Here is a 27936-nt window from a genome sequence, read left to right on the forward strand (position 1 = left end):
GTGGCAGGTCTTTCCCATGCTGTTCTCATGGTAGTGAATAAGTCTCATAAGATCTGATGGTTTTTTAAGATTCATCAGATCTCATGAGACTTAAGATCTATGGTTTTATAAAGGCGAGTTCCCCTACACACGCTCCTGCATGCCGTCATGTAAGACGTGACTTTGCTCATCCTTTGCCTTCTGCCACAATTGTGAGGCCTCCCCAGCCATGTGGAACTGTGAGTCCATTAAATCTCTTTCCTTTATAAATTACCCAGTCTTGGGTATATCTTTATTAGCAGCATGAGAACAGAGTAATACAAAAAGCAAAACAGGAAAAGTTCCACATCATGAGATGGTAAGCCCTGATTCTCCCCTGGCATGCTGGACTCTTGCCTGTCATTCTCTCTGCTCAGCAGAGCCAGACAGGCCCCCAGACAGCTTACCTACACCTAATGGGTAGCAGTATTACGGAATCACAGGCGTTGAGTCTCAAAGGGCCTGGGAGTTTGTCTAGTCCGATACCACTCTTCTTACCACCTTAGAAATTGGGACCCAGCACTGATTTGCTCTACATCAGGTAGTGAGTTCCAGAGAAACACAAGCTAAGACTTCTCATCACTGGACTTCTCATTCAGGGCTCTCACCATTTCTCTTTGCAGCTGTCCAGAAGAATCGTTTTTAAACCTTGGCATAAGTATTTTCATTTCAACGGGTGTTTGGCCATGCCTCCCGTTCTTGAGGTCAGGCACTGTTGAAAAGACACAAAAATGTTGGATCCCCAAGGTACTAAAGTAAATGAGGCACTTCATAACACAGTAGGACTGCCTTCCCTGGAGAGACAGAAAACAGCACACTAGGTGGAAACATTTTCCCTGAAAAATTTTTTTAATTTAAATCTAGAGACAGGGTCTGGCTTTGTCACCCAAGCTGGGGTGCAATGGCTCGATCATAGCTAACTGCAGCCTTGAACTCCTGGGCTAAACTGATCCTCCCATCTCGGCCTCCTAAGTAGCTGGGAATACAGGCTCACACCACTATATCTGACTAATTTTTATTTTTTTATTTTTTGTGGAGATGGAGTCTCATTATGTTGCCCCATCTGCTCTTGAGGTCTTGACCTCAATGATCTTCCCATCTTTGCCTCCCAAAGTGCTAGGATTATAGACATGAGCCCCTGTGCCTGGCCCTGAAAAGTTTCTTTTGGAAATCTCCAATAAAAGCCAAGAATATCATACTCCAGGACAGTCTTGGGGTGCTCTGACTTGACCTAAGAAAAGTCCCTCCAGGAATGGACAAGCCACCTGTCTGAATAATCTTCCCTTTCTGTTTATGCATTGAATGACTTCCCCATGTGAAGCATATGCATGCTGGAAACACAACAGTAAGTAAATGCACTGACACTCATGCATGAATATACAATTACAAAGGGTGTAAATGTCATAAAGGAAGATACAGGCAGCATGGAGAGTACTCAGCAGGGAATCTGCCCCACAGTGAAATTCTAGGAAATTCTTCCCAAAGACTTTCACTTTCAGCTCAATTTTAAAGGATATGTGAAGTATGGGGAAGAGCATCAAGGCAGAGGGAATAACATGTGCAAAGGCTCAGAGGTAAGAGGGGTTTGATATGTTGGAGAAAGTTACAGAAGGCAAATGACTCAGATCGTTCCTTTGGAATGTCTGCTTCTGAGCATCAGGGCCTTCTGCTATGACTGCCTGAGTGTTTTTGTTTGTTTATTTTCTTTCTTTCTCTCTCTCTCTCTTTCTTTCTTTTCTTTCTTTCTTTTTTCTTTTTTTTTTTTTTGAGACGGAGTCTCGCTCTGTCGCCCAGGCTGGAGTGCAGTGGCCGGGTCTCAGCTCACTGCAAGCTCCGCCTCCCGGGTTTACGCCATTCTCCCGCCTCAGCCTCCCGAGTAGCTGGGACTACAGGCGCCCGCCACCTCGCCCGGCTAGTTTTTTGTATTTTTTTAGTAGAGACGGGGTTTCACCATGTTAGCCAGGATGGTCTCGATCTCCTGACCTCGTGATCCGCCCGTCTCGGCCTCCCAAAGTGCTGGGATTACAGGCTTGAGCCACCGCGCCCGGCCTCTTTCTTTTTTTTTTTTTTTTTTGAGACGGAGTCTCGCTCTGTTGCCCAGGCTGGAGTGCAGTGGCCGGATCTCAGCTCACTGCAAGCTCCGCCTCCCGGGTTTACGCCATTCTCCCGCCTCAGCCTCCCGAGTAGCTGGGACTACAGGCGCCCGCCACCTCGCCCGGCTAGTTTTTTGTATTTTTTTAGTAGAGACGGGGTTTCACCATGTTAGCCAGGATGGTCTCGATCTCCTGACCTCGTGATCCGCCCGTCTCGGCCTCCCAAAGTGCTGGGATTACAGGCTTGAGCCACCGCGCCCGGCCTCTTTCTTTTTTTTCTGACAGAGTTTGGCTTTGTTGCTCAGGCCGGAGTGCTGTCGTGCTATCATAGCCTACTGAAACCTTGATTTCCTAGCCTTAAGTGATCCCCCCACCTTGGCTTCCCAAAGCATTGGGATTACAGGCATGAGCCACTGCACCTGTCTGTGTGCTTCCACTGCAAAATGTATCTCTGGCAATTGAAAGTGCTGGCTTGATGGCATTTGGAGATTACATGTAAAGGATAATGATTTTTAACTTTGTCGTCATTAACATTAGTCAGTATTTCAGGCAATAATTGAGTCACTTTAAAGATAACTCCAGGTTCATGCTTACAAAATGTGTCACTAGCATACGGAAAGGCATCTTTTTTTCTCTAGTAAGTGATCGTGCATGCAATTAATCTGGAAGCGTTTCAAATCATTAGAGTAAGAAAAATAAGAAATCAAAACTCAAATGTTTTACAATACTTGGAGATATTTTGCCTCTCTTGAGTTTAATCCAGTTTATCTTGTTTCTTGGGGTAGAATTAAAATATAGGTTTTGCAAGAGCTTTCATATTCAATTCATATAGCGAGGTCATAGACCCTAGAATCCCCAGAGAAGACAGGGCTAACTAAAGGTGAATGACAGATACAGGTGATCTCAGTTTGAAGGCAGATGTATCTATGAAAGTGTAAGATACAGAGGTAGTTCATGAAACCTTCTGACTCTTCACGTGAGTATCTTGTTAACTTTTCAGGAATGTCAAAAAAACTACTGACTTTTGGAAATGGGACAAATAGCCAGCACATCGCTCATTCAACATATATCCCATCCTTCCCAACTTCACATTACCTGCAAATGTAGTGAGAATGCCTTGTACGTATTCACCTCAGTCACTGATAACAGCTAAACAGGGTAAAACCTAAAACTAAGAATATATGACTAAAGTAACTATCCTGCAACTGGGCATGATGGCTCACACCTGTAATCCTAGCACTTGGGGAGGCCAAGGTGGGCAGATCACCTGAGGCCAGAAGTTCGAGACCAGCCTGGCCAACATGGTAAAACCATGTCTCTACTAAAAATACAAAAAATTAGCCAGGCATGGTGGTGGCTGCCTGCAATCCCAGATATTCGGAAGGCTGAGGCAGGAGAATTGCTTGAACCTGGGAGGCGGAAGCTGCGGTGAGCCGAGATCATGCCATTGTACTCCAGCCTGGGCAACAAGAATGAAACTCCATCTCAAAATAAAAATAAAGTAACTATTCTGCAAGAAGACAGCAGTCAGCATCATTCGTGTCCTTTGTCCTCCATCAGCTACTAATGCACTTAATTATTTTAGCTTTCAATCTGTATTTATCTTGTCTGCAGAATAACCCAAAATATATTGTCACATGCCTTGCTAAAGGTCAGACTTACCTGTTTCCTGACCACCTGTCTAGTCAGCCTGTCCAAATTGGAAATTAAAGTGGTTGGACTTATCCATCCTTCGTGAATGCTAACTGATTTTTCTTCATTTTATAAGCTCCACCCTTTTCTTTAGTAATCCATTTTTAATCCCGCCCTCAGTGTCTGGGTTAAAGACAATCTTACCTTAAATCTAGAGTCTACTTATATTTTTATGTGGAATTAGAAAGTGCAGGTTGTTGGGGAGGGGGGAGGGGGGAGAGATTGCATTGGGAGTTATACCTGATATAAATGATGAATTGATGGGTGCTGACGAGTTGATGGGTGCAGCACACCAACATGGCACAAGTATACATATGTAACAAACCTGCACATTATGCACATGTACCCTAGAACTTAAAGTATAATTAAAAAAAAAAAAAAAAAGAAAGTGCAGGTTGTTAACACATTAGTTTTTATTGGCTTTCTATTTGACCCTTGACAGTTTTAATCAGAGTGATTTCAAACTCTATAAACTGATTCAAAAAAATTATTATGCAAATTTGTGCATATCTAATATAAAAATAACTACAAGTTTGTCATTCAAGGACATTTGTGGTTTTCCCAAATAGGTTGTGACAAAGTCATGAATATATACACATACCCTTGGGTAAGTCAAATAAATTTTGCCCTATATATTCCCATATCTTCTCCCTTACTCTTCTGCAAGACCTTTCCTTGGATTTCCCAACTTTCTCTGGCAGCTCTCGAATACCCGGGTTTTGACATCTATTTCAAGCCTTCATTGAAATCATTATGTTGACCTAACTGAGGCGTTTTCTATGCATGCATAATTATTCAGCATGAATGTCTCAATCAAGACTTCTTATCTGCTAGTATTTATGGGCCAAAAGCATAAACCAGCTCTTTTTTTTTCTTGTTTTTTGAGACAGGGTCTTGTTCTGTCACCCAGGCTGGAGTGCAGTGGTACAATCTCAGCTCACTGCAACCTCTGCATTCTGGGTTCAAGCGATTCTCGTGCCTCAGCCTCCCAAGTAGCTGGGACTACAGGCATGTGCCACCATGCTAGGCTAGCTTTTGTATTTTTAGTAGAGACAGGTTTCACCATGTTGCCCAGGCTGGTCTCGAACTCCTGACCTCAGGTGATCTGCCCTCCTCGATCTCCCAAAGTGCTAGGATTACAGGCGTGAGCCACTGCACCTGGCCAACCAGCATTTTCTTTTCTTTTCTAGGAATCAAAGGATAGTAACTGCTGAATTTTTGTTCCTATTGCAAAGGGCTTTACTATTACTTTGTCCCTTATGAAAGTAGATGTGAGATTTTGATTGGGTTCTGAGAGATGACACTTCTGCCAGATTTTTGTAAATATTGTCTATTATTATGTGAAGTTATTATAAGGACTGACGAAGGTGGAAAATTGTGGGTTTCTTTGTTTTTTTGAGTTTGCAACATAAATCTCAACAGGAGAATCACAAAACAACAAACCCCCAAAAAATCAGTCTGCTAAATCTGCTAAGGGTTAATGTGTCTTGGCTCCTGATGGTACCCAAAGCAGCAGGGTCCAATGAGCAAGAAGCAGAAAATACCAAAGACATCCCCATCTGTATAGACTTGGAAAATGTCATCGCATGTACCTGATGTTCCACTGTTAAGGTAGCTGATTTATCCTGTAGCTAAAGTCGCTCTCTCTTCCTGAAAGATCTTGCTTGTTTTAACTTTGTGGCATTCATGCTGCTGTTCCAGTCCAATCCCAGGATAAACTTCTGAGGTTGCAATGCCAGTTTGGAGAGCAGGACAACAGCAAATTCCAAGGGAAGCCCTGGGGTTATCGCAAGCTCCAGCCGCCTGAGTTATGTCACATTGCCAATTTCAACAGAGGTTGACCTCAAGCTGAACTCCGCATTGCCAGGCTGCAGAGAGCTAAGCCAAGCAGCTGTAACAAGTACAGGCCTTCCCAGCCAAGCAGGAGCCCACCTAAAATAAACCTGTAACCTTTCCCCAGAAAATGTTGTGTTTGTTTATAAATAGCCTAACTGTGTATCTCCTAGAGTTCACTCATGGGGGCAGGAAGTCAACTTGTGTTGAACCCTCAGAGTTTCTCAGGTACCCCCCAAACTCCAGGCCTGTACTCATCAAAAATGGACCATTCTCTTCTCGGACTTCCTAGAATCCTGAGACCCAGGGCAGAAAGGACAATAGCCTCAATTTTCTAGTGGCTAGGAGGACTCTAACTCTATTTTTTCCTATGGGTAGCAAAGTGCCTGAGTTAAAGTTCGAGATTTGATATAAAAATGATAGTCACCCTTACCACATGCCAGGTACTAGCCCATGCATTGCATATAATAACAAAGTAGCACACACCAACTCATTCAATCCTCAGAACAACCTTGTAGGAATACTTCTCAAGGCTATATTACGGTCAGCTCTATTCCCAGTTGGGAGAATTCAGTTGGGAGAATTCGGGCACAGAAAGGGTGAGTAGCTTTCTCAGCTAACAAGCACTGGAGGCAAGAACTGATCCAGATTTTTGAACACAGAATTTACACCTTCGTATTCATTTTTTGCAAGCCCGGGTGATGGAGCAGAAGGAAACTGGTGTCAGGATCCTGAGTCAGATGTGCCAAGTCTAGGCATCTCCAAATCTTGAAGTCCACAGAAATGCGGAGAAAATAGCAAAAGGCACTACAGGATGGATGGGGGTCTCAGCAGAATGAAGGCTAAGAGAGTTTAGGAGGGGAGGATCTCCCCCTTCTTCCCCATCCTACCGCCACCCCCAGTCTGCAGGCAGAATTTGATTGTAAAGGAATTCCCATTCAGAGGCTTAGCCTTAAATAGGTTAAATTCCTAGTGATCAGCAATCCCAGCCAATCTAACCAGAGAAACCAGCCCTTTCAGTGTGAAGAATGCCCTCATCCTTTCCTACTGGCAGGCTATGAATAGTGGCCTCCAACCCAGGCACCCACCACCCACCCACAGGCTCTTTCACAGCAAGGCACTAAGCTGTCTCTGCCTGGGCATTCCAGCAGCTGGGATGTTCTCCTGGTTGGCGCTTCTCACATCTTCTGTACAAACAGAGCTGATGTTCCTATGATGACTTCCATGCCCTACAACACCCAGTGAATCCCCAATGTCCATCACAGATTTCATTTTCAATGTAATTTGCAGTTTATGAGGTCAATTGTTATATTTTAGATCTTCCAAAATTGGCATCATATATGACATAAACTAAATGCAGTAGCCAGATTATTTTTTTAGCCACTCACCCACTAAATGGCTCACTCAAGTAGGAATAACCCCCACTCAGGAATTAAAGCTTGAAGGATACTGCTTATCAGATGCTAGGACAATGATTCCAAGTATCACCAGGATCAACCAGCATTAGGTACCAATAGATAACAGTGCCTTAACACAGAATTTCTGAAACTTGAAGGTGTATATGAGTAACCTGAGGACCTTGTTATCTTATTGCTGTGTTTTGCTGAGAGTTCTTTGTATGTAATTATTATTTGAGACAGTATCTCACTCTGTTGCCCAGGCTGCAATACAGTGGCACGATCATAGCTCACGGTAACTAAGGGCCTTGTTAGAATTCAGGTTCAGATTCAGTGGTTCTGGGGTGCGGTTGAGAATCTGCATTTCTTACAAGTCCCTGGGTGATGCTACATGGGGAAACTATACTTTAAGGAGCAAGGCCTTCAAAGGTTCATTTATCTTGAGACTCTGTGCTCCTGACTGATGTACAAATTGATGCAACCCAGAAACCTCTGAAGGGCGTGCTCCTTATTACGGACACACGTAAAAGAAAGTGAACTTGTCCTGGGCTCTTTGGATGGGACGATCTTTTCAGATCTCAATGGTTTTAAGTTTTTGACTCTGTGCTTTCCCTTTGCTCAGAAAATATTTCCTATGGGACTGTTTTTCTGTCTTAGTATAAGCATCTCTACCTCAAAGGAACTCCGTGTCTCTGAGCCGAAGCTCAATAAAACTTTTTTCAAGGCCCTGTGGTTTGGTTATTTCACGTCTTTACATGTGGGTTACAGGATTATGCTGAAAGTGGGGAGGTGAAACAAATGTCTACTCTATTGAATTTGGAACAACGATTGGAACAAGAATTTTAAGCTTTTTGAGGACGGCCACCTTGTCTAACCCCAAATGAACAAACGATGTGAGAGGCAATACAGAAGAGAAGCAAGACTTCAGGCTTTGCAGAAACAGAGACCCTCATTCAAGTCCAAGTTCTGGAACCACAGGAGTTGTCACATGGGGAGAGTTTCCTAAACTTAGTTTCCTTACCCGTAAGATAGGTGAGGCTGTCATGAGCAAAAGAGCACTAGTGAGATACGTGGCAAGACAGAGAAGGCAAAACTCATGTTTCCTCTTGACAAGCTCTGGATGGGTTCCATCAAATCATCCTGGCACTAAAGGTTGTTAACTGCTGATGACGAGAATCTGACTGCTGATGTCCTCCAGAAGGCACCTTTATAGAAAGAAAGCAGAGACTCAGTTGTGGGCTCACTGAACAGAATTGCATTTAGGTTTTCCCTGCCGGGCATCTCCATCCCTTTATAGAATCACAGACAATCTGATACTGGTTGCATTCTGCAACATCCACTAGTAGGGGTGGTTTATTGCACTGCATAGGAAAAACATTTAGAAGATACCTTTCAAATTTTGTTTTTTGGGAAAACAAAACCCAACATAGTTTTCTCTGTTTAAGTTTTTTGGCTTAATGCTTATTACTTGAAATATGTTTTCTACTTGACTTTTTTTTTTTTCCTCTTTCAATATAAGTGTCTCTGCCTCAAGAAGATTGATTTAAATGGTAGGGCAAGCTTCCTGTGTCCACTCCGTACTATAATGCCTCTCATCCAGCCATGAAATAGGATGCTGGTGGAATTTTCACTCATCTTCCAATGCCACCCATCACATCCCATAATGGGAGTAAAAAATGTTGTGCCTTAAGAGCTTTTCTGCCCCAAAGTACACTCCAGAGGACGTTGAGCAGAAAAGTCTCCAAACCAAGGCTACCAGATCCTCTTACTTCAAAGGCAATTCTCAGCTCATGTCTCACTGTTGCACCTTATTCTTGAAGCATCTTGATTTTAGGGGGTGGAAACGTGAAACAGACACTTCCTGCTAGAATCCACTGAATAAGTGCTTCCTCAATATTAGGTTGGTGCAAAAGTAATTGCAGTTTTTGCCATTACTTTCAGTGGAATGAAATAGTATATCAACAAACCAGGCCGGGCGCAGTGGCTCACGCCTGTAATCCCAGCACTTTGGGAGGCTGAAGCGGGTGAAGCGGGTGGATCACGAGGTCAGGAGATCGAGACCATCCTGGCTAACAAGGTGAAACCCCGTCTCTACTAAAAATACAAAAACTAGCCGGGCGAGATGGCGGGCGCCTGTAGTCCCAGCTACTCGGGAGGCTGAGGCAGGAGAATGGCGTAAACCCGGGAGGCGGAGCTTGCAGTGAGCTGAGATCTGGCCACTGCACTCCAGTCCCGGCGACAGAGCGAGACTCCGCCTCAAAAAAAAAAAAAAAAAAAAAGAAACCCCGTCTCTACTAAAAAAAAAAAAAAAAAACAAAAAATTAGCCAGGCGTGGTGGCGGGTGCCTGTAGTCTCAGCTACTGGGGAGGCTGAGGCAGGAGAATGGTGTGAACCTGGGAGGCGGAGCTTGCAGTGAGCCAAGATGGTGCCACTACACCTCCAGCCAGGGTGGCAGAGCGAGACTCCACCTCAAAAGAAAAAGAAAAGAAAAAAAAAGAAAAAAAAACCACTGCGAAGTCCTGTCTTAGTTTTTTTGGGCTGATATAACAAAATGCCATCAACTGGGTGCCTTGTAAACACCAGAAATGTCTTTCTCATAGTTCTAGAGGCTGGAGTCTCAATCAGGATGGCAGCACGACTGGGATCTGGTGAGGATCTCCTTCTGGGTTACAGACTGCTGACTTCTCGTACCCTCACGTGGTGGGGAACAGAGAGGGGAGACCAGCTCTCTCATGACCTTTATAAAAGCACTAATTCTATTCAATCCTTATGACCCCATTGAATCCTAATTACCTCCAAAGGTCCCCACCTCCTAATACCATCATATTGGGTGGTAGGGTTTCTACGCAGAAATTTTGGAAGGACACAACGTTCCGCCCTTTTAAAAAGCACGCATCCTTTTAAAATGCACATTCTGATTCATTTGATCTGGGGCAAGGCCTGAGATACTAAATTTGCAACCAACTCCTAGGTGATGCTGATGCTCTGGTGCACAGTCCACGCTGTGAGTAGCAGCACACCAGCACTCTCTCGCGCCCAATTTAATTGCAAACACTCTAAGGCATCGCTCAAGACCACCTCTGTGCATGTGCATCTCCAACCAGCCGGAAACTTGTTGCGCAGTCATCAACTTTGATTTCCACTTCCTCTCGGTGCCTTGGGCCAGCCTGTTCTGAGTGTTTGAAGGCAGGTTCCTAACGACTTCACTGTAGTCGCCCCAGCAAGAAGACACAGAAACAGGCTATCCTCAGCACAGCTCCCAGGACCAGCTGGATGTTTTGAACTCTAGAGGAGGAAGCCTGATCTCCACAAACCTGCGGATCATAGAATTTTAAAATGGAGAGTAATCTTAGAAGTAGTGTTATACAAAATCATTTTATAGGAAATCAGGTACAACAATAAGAATAATGAACACTTACTCAGCACTCACTCTATGTTCTTTAATCTTCACAACAGCGTCATGAGATAGATCTAATTATTGTGCCCACTTTACAGGTGATAAAACTGAGACTTGGAGTGGTTAAATATCTTGCTTGGGATCACTCATTGTACAAGTGGTGCAAACCCAGCTTTGTTTGATTCCACCCTCGTGCTCCTAACTACAATTGAACAAGGCTTTTAACCAAGAGAAATGGAGCAATTCCCTCTGAAGATATGCTGTAATATCCGGGATTGGGATCTGTGTCACTGGACTCATAGTTCTTTCCCCTCTACAGTAAGATGGATTTAACTTTTTTTTTTTTTTTTTGAAGCCGTGTTTCGCTCTTGTTGCCTAGGCTGGAATGCAATGGCTCAAGCTTGGCTCACTGCAACCTCTGCCTTCTGGGTTCAAGCACTTCTCCAGCCTCAGCCTCCCGAGTAGCTGGGATTACAGGCACATGCCACCACGCCAGGCTAATTTTTGCATTTCTTTGTAGACGCGGGGCTTCACCTTGTTGGCCAGGCTGTTCTCAAACTCCTGACCTGAGGTGATCCACCCACCTCAGCCTCTCAGAGTGCTGGGATTACAGCAGAACCATCACCTTGCAGAAACTTTCATTCCAAGAAGGAGAAAAAAAAGGAGATTTTGATAGTACAGTTAAGGATTTTTGTTTGTTTGTTTGTTTGTTTTGTTTTGTTTTTTATTCCCATTCACCATCCGTCTACCCCCTGCCAGCCTCTAAGCCCTGCTAAAGTGAGTGTCATGATATTCCAGTAGGTTTGAGATACTCAGAAAGAGATGTGCTGTTGTACAATGTTGGTTAACAATTTTTTGTTCTGGATTGTCTGGTGTGAGCCACCGCGCCCGGCCCAATGGGTTTATCTCAAAGCAAGTGTTAAGTGTCACGTGTTTCTAGCCCTGAGTATTGAATTCAAGCACAACTACAATAATGAAAAAGATTCATTATCTCACGAGGCATTTATAACTGAATATGCGGTAGTATAGAAGTGCTATCTAAATCACATAAGAGCAGAGATAAAATATTTAGTTCTACCTGTTCTTTTTCCAAAGGGTGTATCAGATTTCCTATTGTTCCTGAAATCTGTATATTTGGTACCCAATACTGAATACACAATCCCTTAATAACACAGTATTTTTGACAGCTATTCCCAGAAGTAGGTTGTGTCTACCTAACGTCCAAGGAATTAATTGAAAATTGTTTTCAAGCCAAGCAAACAGTTGTTTGATGTTACATATGACAGAGCTTCCTGAAACGAACAAATCCTTTAATAAAATAGACTGGCTTTTTGAGTCATAAATATTACTACAGTGTCAAATTGTTCCTTAGGAGGTAAAATTTTAAAGTTGTGGGTGTTTGACTAGCTATTGATTTGTTCAGGTTAGTAAACGGACAAGAATTGAATGGACTGGAGGTAAAGGCTATTAGGGAAAAGAATTAGTAAGAGATTACATGGACTTGTCAGATCTTCCAGAACAAAAAACTGTTGACCAACATTGTACAACAGCATACCTCTTTCTGAGTATTCCAAACCTACTGGAATATCATGACAGTCACTTTAGCAGGTCTTAGAGGCTAGCAAAGGGTAGAGGGACGCTGAATGAGAATCCAAAAAAAACCTCCTTAACTATAGTATCAAAATCTCTCCTTTTTTCTCCGTCTTGGAACTAAAGTTTCTGCAAGGTGAGGGGGTCTACTTAAATTTCTCACTTCCCTAAGACTATAGTGTTTTAGATCTGCTACGATCTGCTCCCACAATGGTCTGGCCTAACTTTTTTTTTTTTTGAGGAGACAGAGTTTCACAGTAGTTGCCCAGGCTGGAGTGCAGTGGTGCACAATCTTGGCTTACTGCAACCTCCATCTCCTGGGTTCAAGTGATATTCCTGCCTCACCCTCCCAAGTAGCTGGGATTACAGGCGCCAGCCACCTTGCCCGGCTAACTTTTTTTGTATTTTTAGTAGAGATGGAGTTTCACCATGTTGGCCAGGCTTGTCTTGAACTCCTGACCTGAGCTGATGCACCCACCTCGTCCTCCCAAAGTGCTGGTATTACAGGCATGAGCCACCACACCCAGCAGGCACCTGTGAATATTAGAACTGCAGAACTCTCTGAAATCTTAGACTGTTAGAATGGGGCATGGCTTTGAGATTGTCTAATCCAGGTTTCAAGCTATAATATGGTAGTGCTTTCTAAGCAGTGAAATCCTTTATTCAAAATAAATCCCACTCAGTCACAATCTATAAGAGAGGTCAGGTTGGAGATGGCCTGGTTAAAATTAGGGGGTAGCTGGGTCAAGTCTTGCTAGTCCTCTGTCTTGATTCCTATATCCTTGCGATTCTTTCAAAAATCCAACAACTCACTAGAAAACTGTTTGCAGACTTAGAGTTGAAAACCTCAGCTTCAAGATCAGAGAGTGCCTTACCAAGATCTGGGAGTACCTTTGTGTCAGAGGCTGAATAGGGCCTGTCTTTGCTTCATCTAGTCCAGAGTGTGTAGCTATTGAACTTCCAGCCCTCCTAAAGAAACTCCTCACTTCTTCCTGAAGTCAAACTGCCCATGTGAGCTACTTAGCAACTCTCACTCAGCACAGCACCCAGGAATGTATGGAAGTCTCCTGTCTGGAGCAGAGGCCTTCCCTTTACCATGCAATTTACCTAAAGAGCTTACTTTGGTCCTTCATGCCAAGACTATTGGGCTGAGAACTAGCTGTTACACTCTGGCACCCAAGTGCAATTACTGTATTCACTTGGATGATGAAACAAAATCAAAGACAAGAATCTGCTAGATCCACAGTGTGACAGATTAATTTGGACTCTATCAGCATGTGTGGAGATTCAGGAACTTCATTGTCTAGGTACAGAGCTCTTTGCAGAGCTTGCATCTGTTGGTTGTCTGTGGCGCTCTTTGCAGCTATAAGCTAGGCGTCTAGGCAGATGTTGGACAATGCTAGCCTATGTAGCTCGGCCTTCATTCGTGCCATGAGGAGGAAATGCGTGGCACTAATGTTCATAGCAGTGGCTGAAACCCCACAACAGACACCCTGGATGCTACCTGGGAGTGGCCCAGGCAGTGGTGAAAGAACAAGACATACTGGGGCCCTGGGACACAGGAAGCCATTATGCTTTAAGCCCCAGCGTTCTCTTCCAAAAGGGCCCCACACAGAAGACATTGTTTCAATGCCCTGAACACGTCTACAGCTCATTCCAGCTCATGACAATAGCTAATTAAAACTTTAAAGTTTGGCAAAAAAATGCTTCAGAGTCTTTATGTCTCAATAAAAGACCATGCTACAGGGCTCTGGGTGTGAACACATGCACTGTCTACTCAAAGCCGCTTCTACTCAGAGCCTCCATGTCCTTCCCTCCCAGTGAGCAAAAGGCATCCCAGCTGCTTGCTTTAATGCACAGATCCATCCCTAGCATATCTGAGACAGCTGATGTCCTCAATCAAATGTGACAACTGAGGGTGTAGCCAAAAGAATGCATTGAGTCAGGTGACCCCCCTGGGCAGTGTGGACCCCATCATAGAGAGCTAAATGGGCTTTATGCACTGGGCTCAACAGGACTTGTAGGAGCTTGTTTAAGATTCCCAGGAAGGAGACTGAAGCCTTGCAAATGGAAAATGGGATGGAGAAACAGGAGCCATGTAGACATTGGTGTACAGTTCTTAAGTCTGCAATAAATAATAACAGCTCTATCTACACTGCCAGTTCCCAGAAGGTTCCAAGTCTTCTGAATGTCCCAGGCGCCTCTCCTTCCAACCTTCAGGAAGCTTTTACACCAAGATGATTCAGTTCTCCCTTTGTGAAGGCAGCACAAACTCAGCTTCTTCTTAGGAAGAGGGAGGAAATTGGGGATTCTCTAAGGGCACTTTTAGAAAATTGAACATAGAACCTTTTATCAGCGAATGCATAGTCGGCTTTAGCTCTCACATTCATCAGAAGCACTTCAGGGAGAGAAAATTAATGATAATCCTAAGTACATAATGACTTGCTGGAGACCAGAAGCCTCCACTCTGATGGGTCTGACTGGAGCTTTGCCCCCAGAGTAATGAAAGATGCCGCCTGTGAGCTTGACCTTGGCTTGGTTCATGCTTCAGAGTAAAGCGCTGCAAAGTTGCTAGGGCTGCGTAATCTCTTTCCTGGTGACTGAAAGCAACTTAGATTGGGACCACTGGGAATAGTGCTGTACTTGGTTATTTTAAAAAAGACAGAAAGAAACTCTTTGCTTTCAATATTTCTTGCCAGTGTAAACATAAAAGCTCACAGGGCCCCTAGGAGAGTAGTACACAGAGCACAGAAAAGCAAGTTATTGTGCAAAAAAAAAAAAAAAAATTAGACAAGGGTGCAGCCTTCCTGTTAAAAGCACATTGGTTCAGTAGTACAGCTAAAGACAGAAACCAACCATACCCAGCCTAGTGTGTCAGTGAAACTGATGCTTTGTATTTTTCAGAACATGAATTGTGCGACTCTTACCCAGCATGACGTTTAAAAGTGGCTTTGCAATGTCCTGCCTTTCTCCTCAATGCTGACATGGGGAGTGATTGCTTTAATTCACTCCTGGGTACCTAGAAATTGGTTGTGTGGTTACTGTTCCCAGTAGAAGGTGTCCAGGTTCTTGACATCTCAAAGAATTGATTTGGACAAAATGCACAAACAAAGCAAGGAAAGCAAAATTAGGGATTTATTGAGAACGAAAGTACACTCCACAGTGTGGGAGCGGGCTCAAGCGGAGAGGCTCAAGAGCCCAGTTACAGAATTTTCTGAGTTTCAATACTCTAGAGGTTTCTGGTTGGTTACTCGGCAAATTTTTTTTTTTCTTGAGACAAGGTCTTTTTCTGTCTCCCCAGTTGGAGTGCAGTGGCATGATCTTAGCTCACTGCAACCTCTACCTCCCATGTTCAAGCAATTCTTGTGTCTCAGCCTCCAGAGTAACTGGGACTACAGGCAGGTGTCAACATGCTTGGCTAAGTTTTGTATTTTTAGTAGAGACCAGGGTTTCACCAGGTTGGCCAGGCTGGTCTTGAACTCCTGACCTCAGGTGATCTGCCTGCCTCGGCCTCCCGAAGTGCTGGGATTACTGGCTTGAGCCACCAACCCGGCTACTTGGTGAATATTCTATGTAAATGAAGAGAATGAAGTGAAGTCACAGAGTCATTTACTCAGAATGTGCCCTATTGTAAATGGAGAGGCTATTACTTGGAGTGTGTGATCTATGTAGATAGAGAGGATGAATGTGAAGTTACAAACGGTAAATGGTGTGAATGGAGAGGAGGAAGTGAAGTTACAAAGCTGTTCACATTCCTGTCATTGCTGAAGTGCTTTCATTTGATTTAGTTCTAGGAACTAAAGGTGTGGATGGGCTTTATGTTCCCTACCTCCAGGCCCTATTCTCGTGCCTCAGTTATCACACATTAGACTTTAAGTAAGTTGTTGTTTTTCTTTTTTTAATTCTCACTAAGGTGTAAATGTCTGATATCAGAGTTTGTTTTTGAAATTGGAGAGGAAAAGGGGGAAGACGTCTGTGTCTCACCAGGCCCCTGAAATAGGAGCAAGAGCTTGGTGGAATCCTTGGAAATTGTTTAAAGGGGAAACTTGAGGCAAGTAGAAGGCTTCACAGTTCTGTTAAAGTGGCCCTCACTAAGGTGTTGTGCTACAAAGAAAAGACCTTGGGCATAACAAAGCCACATCCCAGATAGCCTGCAGCACACTCCTGTTGCTGGAGATGGTGACTCACTATGACTATCCTTCCAGTTTCTGCTGAGCAGCTAGACTGGGCCATTTAATGTTCATCATTAATTACTGTTGTCTGCATTCTTGTCATTAGAGTACCAACAGGTTTATAATGAGCCTGAGTTTTTAATGCTGAGATCAAAGGCAAACCAGTTTGGAGATGGTGGGCAGATGGGTAGGAGAGAGGAGAGCCGAGTAAAGGGTGTGTCTGGGATTTCCACTGCAGGGCAGGGTTGACCCCGCTGTGGCACAGAGACACCGATGGGTTGTTCAGCAGCTGAGGCATCAGCTTCCTCAGAGTCACTCTTGCCAAGAGTCAGAGGGTGGCTTTTTCTGGAGCCTCACAATGCGGGCTGCTTACTCCTTCCAAGGGCATGAGGCCTCGAGGTTAGAGAACCAGCATTTCACAGAAGGGAAGGAGAGGGGAATGATGGAGACTTCACTTCCTCAGGGCAGAGTCCAGTGGCCAGATGAGTGGGAAGTCCTCTGATCCACAGCCCTTGCCCTTGTAGCATGACGAGCTGCACACAAAACCTCTCAGACACTGAGTTGTAGAAGGAAGGGCTTTATTCAGCTGGGAGCATCGGCATGCTACTGCCTGAAAATCCGAGCTCCCCAAGTGCACAATATCTGTCCCTTTTAAGGGCTCACAGCACTAAAGATTTCACACGAAAGGGTTGAAATTGATTGATTGATTTGAGCAAGCAGGGGGTATGTGACAGGGGCTACACGCACTGGTGGTCAGAGTGAAACACAACAGGGCAGGGAGTTTCACAATGTTCTTCTATACAATGTCAGGAACATCGGTTTCTAAGTCATGAGTTGATTGTTAGTTACTGGGTTTAGGCCAGGCAGACCCAGGCCTGGTTCCGGGCCTGGTGCTGGGCTGCTTGTCTTTGGTTTTACTTCATTGTTTTTTCTTAAAACAGTTACTGAGTATAAAACAATATGAGAGGGTCTCTCTCTTTCCTCATTTCCCCCCTTTTGAGACTCTCACTTTTTATCAGTGGGAGTTCTCACTCTTATTTTTGCTACTTATGTCTTTTTGTGTAATAGACTGATAGTGATTCATATAGTACACTTGTGCTGAAGCATTTTGGTGAACTAAGGTAGCGATGAAGCTTTTTTATCATTTGAAGAAGTACAGGGAGCAAACAAGACAGCAGTAAGCAGATTTTTATTACTATTATAGCTTTTATTATAAGAGTTTTAAATCTTCATAGTGCTGGGAACTAATTTTTAAACATGGCTTCAGGGTCGAATTCATGCTACACTTGTACGGGCACATGTGACGATGTCTTTAACTACTTGCCTTTGATTATCTATGTGTAGACAGTGATTAATAAGGTTAAATTTCTTATAGACCTCTCTTTCAGCTGCTAGCAAGTAGTCAAGAGCCGATCTATTTTGATAGATAGCATTTCTTATCTGAGTTTCTTGCTGGGCCAGAATAGTCAAGGCTTGACTGGTTTTATTAGTGATGATTTTTAAAACAGCTTGCAACCGTATGATTCAGTTGAGCATGTAAATGGGGGTCCAGTATCCCCATGAGCCATCTTGTGCCCAAGTGGTGGGTCCATAGTATTGTATGATTCTTTCAGGGGGCTATTCATCATCTTTTTAATTACTTATGGCTATACTTTGTTTTTTTTGTGGGAAGCATAGACTGGGAAGCCCAGAAGTTCACATGTTTTTATGGGCATTAAGAAGAAAGATGGTTTAACGGTGCCAATAACACAACTGCCTGTCCACTGGTCAGGCAGTTTAGTGTAGGCTCTATGTCTACATATCCAGTATAACGCGGTGGAGGCAGCCCAGTCCTGGTGGAATTCTGGGTGGGCCCAGACAGTCTGCAACCTTGGCAATTTATTGAATGGATTTCTTTCTGTATAACCAGAAGTCCACCATATAACTGTTTTTGCAGCACTATTATACAGCTTTTGCCCAAGACAGCTAAGCCACCCTACAGGATGAGTGAATCTTTTTCCTTCTCTAGCTATGCAATACTGTCTAATAATTGAGACTTTTAGAACCCAAAAATTGTCAGGGTGGTTCTTTTGGGGCAAGAATTGGTCAGGAACTGGGTCTGCAGTAACTAATTCTTGGGCTTCCCATGGTCATTGATCTCCTGCTACGGTTCCTCCACAAACATAACATGAAGTGACTTTTAGAGACTGGGTTACATGTTTGGCTAACTGCAAAAACAAGTTTTTGGTTTTTCCTGGAATCTCAGATACTGGCACATTTAGTTTATCATAGAAAGTCTGAACTACTGTTTCTGGAGAGTGTCTTTGAACCTCGCATTTTATTGGGATGCTTATGCTAGGATCTAGTCCTTTTCCATCAATGTCTAATGTTACGTATTTTTTTATTTCATTTTGGGTCTGAGGGGTTTGTGATTACCAGTTCTAAAGGATTGCAGCTCCCACTCATGCAGGAGGGGCTGACTTTTCCTTTTCGGAGCCAGACAGGATCTTTTTTTTGTTTTTTCAAGTAGCCCAAATGACAAAAGACCAGTATGGACACATTTCACATAAATATGATTCTTGACAGATATACTGATTTTCTGCTGTGTAACTTTTTTCTCAATCTAGAGAACTGGATCTCATCCCATGCTGCTTACTATTAATAGTGGCACAGGTATCAAATCTTAAGGTAATATTTTTGGGGACCCCTCTTTCTTCTGTTCTAGCTATTACTTTACTTGTGTCACTTAGAAAAGGACCAGTCCTTAATTTTACTTTAAAAACTGTGATCATGGGAGGCTTAAAATGGGTCATAACATGCATCAGGTTGGTTATTTCCTGGGCTGCATACCTTGGATAGAATAGCATTATACAGACAAGTTTATTTTAGAGTCCTGGTACACTTATAATATCTGTAAAATAATAGGACTGTAGCAACCTTTTGTCCTGCCTCAGTGACTTGATGTATACACTGGTAACAGCCCTCAGTCTGAGGAAGGTCAGTTGAAGTCCTTACTGTACAAGTCCAAACTTGAAGGAAAATGAGTCCCACAATGAGTTTCCTCATGCTTTGGCCAAGCGTGGACCAGTCCGCTTCCAGGTGTGACTGGAGCAGGGCTTGTCATCTTTTTCAGAATCACTTTGCAGGGGTTAGAGAAGCTGCTCCCATCCACGTACAGCTCCCAGTCTACAGATGTTTAAGGATGGTCTCAGAGGTTAGGCCCACTAGAATAAACGGAGTCCAATACTTTTACACAGTTATGTTTAACTGGGCTCTTTGATACCAGGAGCAGGGTGGCAGGTTTAGGGTGTTGCAAACTTCAGTGGTTATGCGGGGATTTTTACAGAACAAGCTTTGGTATCTAGTTAGTCTATCATTTATTAGCTAATGGTGTACTTTGGTATTTATTAAAATTACCACAGCATGAGGGGACTTTATGCTTAGGTTTTGCCTGAGAGTTAGTTTATCTGCTTCTTGTGCTAACAGGGCCGTTGCTGCTAGGGCTCTCGGACACAAGGGCCAACCCTTGGAAACCCGGTCTAGTTGTTTTGAAAGATAGGCCACTGGCCTTGGCCAGGGCCCTACAGTCTGGGTTAAAACTTCAACTGCCATTTTTTTTTTTTTTTTTTGACACATATCGTGTAAAGAGTTTTGTCAGGTCAGGTAGCCTCAGGGCTAGGGCCAACATGAGTTTTTCTTTTTAACTCATGAAAAGCTCGTTGCTGTTGGTGGTAATAGATGTAGTTTATTTAATCTACATTTTTATTGACTGTCATCTACCAAAATATTGACTTAAATCCTGTAACTATTTGATTTCAAGCTTTAAATTGATCTGGTATTTCTTGCAGGGCTCCAACTGCATCTAAATAGATGTGAGAGTTGAAACACCTATAAGGGGCTTCTCTTGCTTTATGATGTATTATTATTATTATTTCTGATTGATGAAATGCCAGGGTGAAAGGGATAGCCAATGGACTAAAGCACAAGTGCCACTCTAGTTATTTGGCAGAGTACCCAGTAAGGTCCACCACAATACCACCACACATCTGCTTGGGGATGAACAAGGGCTGACTGGTTGATAAGCTCTTGAAAATTCTTAAGCTCACTGCATCCCTTCAGGTGTCCAAGGAATACTAAGTCTCCTCCTTGCCATGAGAGACAGGAAGTGAACGTAGTGTTGGGAGACGGAAGCTGGATGGCCCTCGGGGCTTGACCTGCAGGGACTTTGGGATATAGCAGAGAGAGCTTGGCATAACTTATTACTCAAGGCTGTAGAATCCTGGAAAAGAGCTAGCATGCAGCCCACGCCTGGTCGACTGGAGGACTACTTTAGTGGAAAGGGGACAATCAGGGCCTCTGGCCTGCCATATGCACAAGCATAACAATTGCTTTTGTTTAGCATGCAGATGGAATATTTGATCCATTTCAACCAGGCATTTGCATCTTGGTATGCTGTCTTAATTGCCAAAGTTTGTTTTAAGTCTTTAACTTCTATGATCCTCTAGTAAAATGAATGTTTCCTTTAGCACCTTTTTTTATTAGTTTTAGACCAAAAAAAGCCAAACACCATTTTATATTTAATAATGCTTTTTATATGATTTTTATCCCAGATAAGTTAAATTTTATCTTTATATTAGTGTGTTATTAATGTTAATCTTAATTTTAATAAAATCTTATAGACATATTTATCTAATTTTTTATGTTTGGCCATCAGGTAAGACTTTATAGACTTTTTTTAAACCTTTTATAATTTTTGTTAAAGAGCAGGTTGATGTTTTAAGAAAAACCGGTTGCAGTTTTACTTGAATGTCCAGTTCACGGAAAAACTGGATGATACCTTTTTAACTTTAGCTAATATGTTTACACACAGATTTTTTTTTTTTACAATTAACGTTTTAAAACTTGCTTAAACTTTTAAAACAATAATTTTTTTAACCTTTTAATGTAGGTAAAAATCCACATTCTTATGCCTCATTTTAATCTTTTTACTAAAGGTATATTTTACCTTTTTTTTTTAATACACCTTGCACATAAACTGTTTTTTTTAATAGTACTCAGGAGGCCTTATTACTTTTAAATTATATAACATTTTTGCATAAAAATTTTTTATCACTTTTTTCTTTTACAACTTTTACAGACAATTTTTTTTGACATGTCTCAACTTTTTGACTCATTGCAAACTTTTTTTTTTTAAATAACCAGTTAATTTATTTCAGGACCAGAATTTACCATGTAACATTCTTTTTCTATAAATTCTGCCTCCCCCTCCTTTTTTTTTTCTTTTTTTAAAAAAGTTTTCAACATAGTTCCTAACGGGATGGGCTTATTTGCGCCTGACCCATGTTTTCTCAAAACAAAATACCACACTAACACCACACACACTCACCACAAAACAAAGAATGGGTAAAGAGGGCACACACACTTTTATCATTTATACCAAACCAAAATCAGAATACCACGAAATTAAAAATCCGAGTACCAAGAAATTTAAGCCAAGTCAAAACCAAAACCAAAGTATCCAGCAATTCAAGTCAACTCAAAACCAGAACAAAAGTGCCAATCCAGGCACACCGTGGGTGATCAGGCCATGCTTCCACTCAGATGGAGTGGGGCAAGTTCCATAGACTAGTCTTACCAAGTTTCAGATGTCCAGACTCCAAGTGCCAGCTCCTTCCCAGTGTTCAGCCGCTGTGTTCATCCTCCGTGGGGGCCTGCTACGTGCTGCTGTGGTGAGGCGTTCCACCGGGACAATTGCCTACGCGGGAGTGATCTTTGGATCACATCACTCAGGCTGGCCGGAGTTCCCCGCAGCGTTGCTCCACAGGGCAGGCCTAAGCCGCCTAAGGGGCTGCCTGGGCCATCGGTCAGTTACCTCGCTTCCTGGTCAGGGAACCAAGAAATGTAGCAGGATGAGCCGCAGACAAAACCTCTCAGACACCGAGTTGTAGAAAGAAGGGCTTCATTCAGCCGGGAGCATCGGCTAGCTACTGCCTTAAAATCTGAGCTCCCCAAGTGCATACTTTCTGTCCCTTTTAAGGGCTCACAACACTAAAGATTATACATGAAAGGCTCGTGATTGATTTGAGCAAGCAGGGGGTATGTGACAGGGGCTACACGCACTGGTGGTCAGAGTGAAACACAACAGGGCAGGGAGTTTCACAATTTCTTCTATACAATGTCAGGAACATCGGTTTCTAAGTCATGAGTTGATTTTTAACTACTGCGTTTAGGCCAGGCAGACCCAGGCCTGGTTCTGGGCCTGGGACCGGGCTGCTTGTCTTTGGTTTTACTTCACTGCTTTTTCTTAAAGCAGGTACTGAGTATAAAACAATATAAAATAATATGAGAGGGTCTCTCTCTTTCCTCACCCTCACCCCTTCTGGTTTCTAGAATAGCACAGGTAGAGCTGGCCTGTCCCTCTTGAGTCACAACAGGGACCAGAGAACCTTTTGCTAAGGTTGTCCACTGTAGGTGTCCCATTCATGCCTTGGTACTGTGTCCACTTCTCCTTTCAGGATCTCGGGTGCTCTTGGACATGGATCTTTCTTGGCCTGATGTCCTTGAACCCCACTTCCCCAAAAGTTTGTAAAGTTCTTTTGATGAGAATCAAGGGTCAGCAAGCTAGCTCAAGAGTATAACTGGAGCAAGGGGGCTGCATGAGGATGGGAGCAGGCTATCAAAGGCAAAAGCCATGCCATTTGAAAGGTAGCCATCTGGATGCCATAGCACCTGCATTCTTTTAAAATATATATTTTAGGCTGGGCGCAGTGGCTCACGCCTGTCCCAGCACTTTGGGAGGGCAAGGTGGGTAGATCACAAGGTCAAGAGATCAAGACCATCCTGGCCAACAAGGTGAAACCCCGTCTCTACTAAAAATACAAAAATTAGCTGGGCGTGGTGGTGCACACCTGTAGTCCCAGCTACTCGGGAGGCTGAGGCAGGAGAATTGCTTGAACCTGGGAGGCGGAGGCTGCAATGAGCCAAGATCATGCCACTGCACTCCAGCCGGGTGACAGAGCGAGACTCCATCTCAAAAAATATATATGTGTGTGTGTGTGTGTGTGTGTGTATAAAATATTTTGGGCTGGGATCAGTGGCTCATGCCTCTAATCTCAATGCTTTGGAGGCTAAAGTGGGAGAATCACTTGAGGCCAGGAGTTCAAGACCAGTCTGGGCAACATAGCCAGATCCACATTTCTAAAATAATTTTTTAAAAAATTAGCTGGACGTAGTAGCATGTGCCTGTCATTCTAGATACTTGCGAGGCTGAGGCAAGAGGATCACTTGAGCCCAGATATTTGAGGCCACAGTGACCTAGGATCACACCACTGTGCTCCAGCTTGGGCAACAGAGCAAGACCTCATCTCTAAAAATATATAAATAAACACACAAATAAATAATAAAATTTTTATTGATGTATAGTTTTATGCATAAAATAGATAGATTTTAAGGGTAGAGTTCTATAGTTTTGATAAATGTATCCAAATTACCAATACTCCAAAGAAGAGCTAGGACACTTCCACCCCGGGAGTCTCCACCTGTCCTTCCCAGCTCCCCCATGCCGTCCCAGAGACGATCATTGTTCTGATTTCTGTTCTCCACACCCTTTGTCTACCCAGGTAGACTCAGATGGTGGAAAGCTTGCATCCCATGCCCTCACATCATGGAACTAGCCCTCCACTCTCCCCCTTCTCTGCCAGGCCCACATTGATACAGCTCCGATGAGTGGAGGATTCTTTGTCTGGAGTCAAATTAGATAAAACTACATGGACACACTGGAGTGGTTTTAAGAAGTGGAGAATTTAATAAGCAAGAAAGAAAGGGAAAGAAAGAAAGAAGAAACTTCCCTGTACAGAGACAGAGGGAGGGGTTTTCCAAAGCTGAGAGAGGGAACCCCAAATGTGGTAGATACCAGCCAGGTATATGCAGAGGCTGAAGGAGGCAGAGTCTGATTTGCATAGGGCTTAGGGGATTGGTTTGACCAGGCAGGTCATTCATGTAACCCTTGAAAAAGTTGGCCCTCCCACCATAGCCATTTAATATGCAAATACAGGAGCCATGATGTTCTACCCACGTGGGGATATGTGGGGGTGGCCATGTTGCCAGGAACACATGGGTCAAAGTCAAGAAGGCAGGGAATCGCCATGTTTGGGTGGACCCAATTTCTAATGCCGGCATTTGAATAGCAAAGGTTACTGACCTGACTTTAAGAGCTGCTTTAAGAACGAAAACTTCCCAAGGATCCCCTTTCCTGTCTATCTGCCTAAAATAATTTCTTAATAACTCCTACAACAGCATTTCCTTGAATACACCTATTGTGGGGGCAGAGTGTATAGCCAAGGTGAGAAAGGAGGAGGAGAAGAAGCTCAGAGATGAGGATGGTAGCTAAAGGACCATTGATCTGCCTCGGGCAGGCATTAAGCTGGATTCCGAGTAACAAGGATGGGAGAGGAATCTTGCTGGACTATGTAGTGATTTGTGCAGAGGAGGAGAGAAGAAGGAGGATAAAAATTTGCCCCTAAGACAGGAGGCAGCCTGGCCTCAGAGAAAGGCTCTGGGATTGACAGCCCTGGCATTGCAGACATACTCACTAGCTTTGTCATCTTGGGATGCTTCCAGCTTTTGTGTTGGTGAATTGAGGTAATCATTTGGAACCTGATAATTAGGGGTGTTATGAAGTTTAAATGGGATAATGCAAATAAAACACCTATTGTAGGGCCTGACATATAACAGGTATTTCATACACAATAGTAGTAGTTGTTTTACTGCTGCCAAGTAATCCCAGTTCTTAGTAAATGGTTTTCTTTTCTTTCTTTCTTTCTTCTTTTTTTTTTTTTTTTCAATTGAGACAGCGTCTCACTCTATTGCTCAGGCTGGAGTGGGGTGGCAAGATCTTGGCTCACTGCAATCTCTGCCTCCTGGGTTCAAGTGATTCTCCTGCATTAACCATAGTACAGTTCCATTTGGCCAATATAATGATGAATTATTCAGAAATTTACAGGTCTTGTTTTTAGTTATGCAAAAAGTCATTATTAAAGAGTGTTTTGCGATAACTAGGAGCTAGGTTTCCTTTAAATTTTATTGCCACTACAAGCTACCAAGTGAAAAAAAAAAAACAAAACCAAAATAAATGGACATAGTTCAAATCACAGCAACAACAACAAAAAACAATAAATAAAACTCCAAACCCAAGTTAAGCACTTAGTCACTTCATCATCAAATAAGACCAGGGATAGTGAATTCAGATGGATTGAGCCACTTTGGATAAAAAGATGGCACTGACCAAGTCCCAGCCCAAAGTGCGGGCCAAACCAGACACAGCTGCTTGAACACCCAGAACGTTTTCTAGATGTTGTTTTGATTTTATGTTCAAAATTCAGAGGGAGAAAAAAAGTTGAGCCCACTGTAGAGTGGGAATCACCAGGTTACATGTCACTAGACACAGTGAAGATGACACACGGACACTGAAGCACACAGACAGAAAAGTAGCTCGGTGTGAGAGAGCCCAAGGAAGAAGTTCCCAAGTAAGAAGCATCCTGGACAGGATGACCCCAGAGTTTCCTTCCAAATCTGGAAACCCCAGTTCTCTGTCCCAGCCCTCCCAGCCCTCAGGGGAGTCAGGCAAACACAGTGAGAGATGCAATGTCATCTATGACAGAAACATCTGTAAGAAAGAGGCACTTTTCATTTTTGATGAGGCAGAGGGTTATGAGGAAGGTTAGGGGACCTTTGTTTCTGGTTATGATATAGAAAGTTAAAAGAAGCTATCTGCCACTCTTGCCCAAAAAACCAAACCAAGAAGAATCAGTGGGACAGGAGAAATCTACTTTAGATGGCAGGGAGAAACCCTTCAAACTTGTAAGAAAATTGTAATGGCTATGTGTGAGATAATGTGAAAAATTAGAATGTCAAGGAGTTCTATCCACAGAGCAAATCTGTATCCACTTATCAACTTTTTAATGTAGATTTTCACCAAGTTCATGGGTGCTTATGTTAAACGTTGGGACTAGATAGCTTAGAGAGATCCTCACGAAGTATGAGGGGTCTTTCCAAAGTGCAAGGCAGCTGATGTCTAAAGGTGGAGGAGAGACCAGGAGAGAAGAGAGAAAAGCATCTCAGGCACTATGGGATTTTAATGACCAAATATTAGGGGAGGGGCAGGCACATCTTGCTTTCAGATTTCAGAGGAACAGAAATTTGAGGACAGGTACAGAGAGCAAAGAGAGATCATCACTGATCTTTGCAGCCAGGCTGTAAGGCAGAGGGAGATCTCCTATGGTTTGTTGGAAAAACTGGCAGCTTTGTGTATAACATAAAGTAATCTGTGGACTCTCAAATTCTCAGATTCTAGAACCTGCTGAAGGGGAAAAACTTACTTCTCTCTCAAAACATTTGAAACCAATGGGAAACTAAATCAAACTAAAACTGAAACAAAGCTCAGACCCAGACTGACACCTATCAGATAGAGTTAGTCCTCCAGTCTTGACACCTGACAAAAGAAAGGGCATGACATTTCTTAGGAGTATTGTTTATTTCCTTTTATAGCTTTATAGCATCCTTTTATATAAAATATCTGTTAGGCAATACAATTTGTGGGAACTTTGAAATGAAAATAAATATTACCCATAGTAAAGAGAAGAAAGAGTCAATAGAAACACACTTAGAGATAGTGTAGACAGGAATTTTAAAATAATAATAAATATGCTTAAAGGATGTAGTGGAAAAGGTAAACATTGTAGGAAAACAGAGAGTTTTTATATAGAAATAGAAACTATGAAAAAGAAGTAAAAGAAATGCTAGTGAGATTTTGCTTCTGATCAAGATGGAGTAATCATGACTAGATTGACTCTTCTGTGTGAAAAAAATTGAAAAAAATCAAACCATAGCAAACAATGATTTTTAAGACAATGGACATTAAACAACAAAGAGCAATGATGCTCTGTCAGACACAGATAATAAAATTGATGAATCCTACAGATGTTCCAGTTTATTGCCTTGTAACAGATTCCAGGCTGCGACACACAGAAAGAGACCCAGCTGCAGCCCAGAAGACTCCTGAGTTGAAGAGATGGAGTGGAAAGTTCCGGGATACCAATGTGGCTAGAGTGTGTAGGATAGAATACCAGAGAGAGAAATTGAATAAAGAAATAACTCTGGAGAGCTACAGAGAGTCTCCATTAAGTATTGAGGAGAATATTGGTCAGTGCATGTCTGTGCATTCTCCTGAGGCTTGGAGGGAAAAAAAATCACCTCAAAGTATTAGAAGGAATAGTAGCTGCTGCTCATATAGGGATTAAAATGATGTTTTCCCCCAACAGCCAGCCTAGAGAAGAAAACCTTAGACATCACACTTGGTAGTGTACTTATATATTAGTGAGCTTGGGCTATGATAACAAAATACCACAGACTGATTCGTTTAAACAACAGAAATGTATATTCTTACAGTTCTGGAAGCTGGAAAGTCCAAGATTCAGGTTCTGGCAGGGCTGAGTTTCTAATGAGGGCTCATTTCTTGGCTTCTAGACAGGCACCTTCTTGCTGTGTCCTCATATGACACCAACCTCTGGTGTCTCTTCCTTTTTTATAAGCCACAAGTTCTATTGGATCAGGGCTCTACTTTTATGACCTTATTTAATCTTAATCACTTCCTTAAATGCCCTATCTTCAGTACAGTCACATGGGTGTTAGCACTTTGCCATATGAATTTGGGGGAGACACAAGTCAGTCCATAGCAAACTGTAAGAGTCTTGTCTCAGAAGTGGGTA

At 42.9% G+C, this 27936-nt stretch overlaps 1 long non-coding RNA gene across 1 annotated transcript; it reads right to left on the reverse strand.

The window, feature by feature from the left end:
* Positions 1-281: 281 nt before the first annotated feature.
* On the reverse strand, positions 282-27732 carry LOC117082343. Its single transcript, XR_004436559.1, has 5 exons — positions 27615-27732; positions 21807-22051; positions 10112-10347; positions 8055-8238; positions 282-730 (listed from the first exon to the last, which is right to left on the reverse strand). It is a non-coding gene; the product is annotated as an uncharacterized LOC117082343 (long non-coding RNA).
* Positions 27733-27936: the final 204 nt, after the last annotated feature.

The sequence above is a fragment of the Trachypithecus francoisi genome, unplaced genomic scaffold (genome assembly GCF_009764315.1).
Source record: "Trachypithecus francoisi isolate TF-2019V2 unplaced genomic scaffold, Tfra_2.0 Lachesis_group9, whole genome shotgun sequence".
NCBI classification, from domain to species: domain Eukaryota; kingdom Metazoa; phylum Chordata; class Mammalia; order Primates; family Cercopithecidae; genus Trachypithecus; species Trachypithecus francoisi.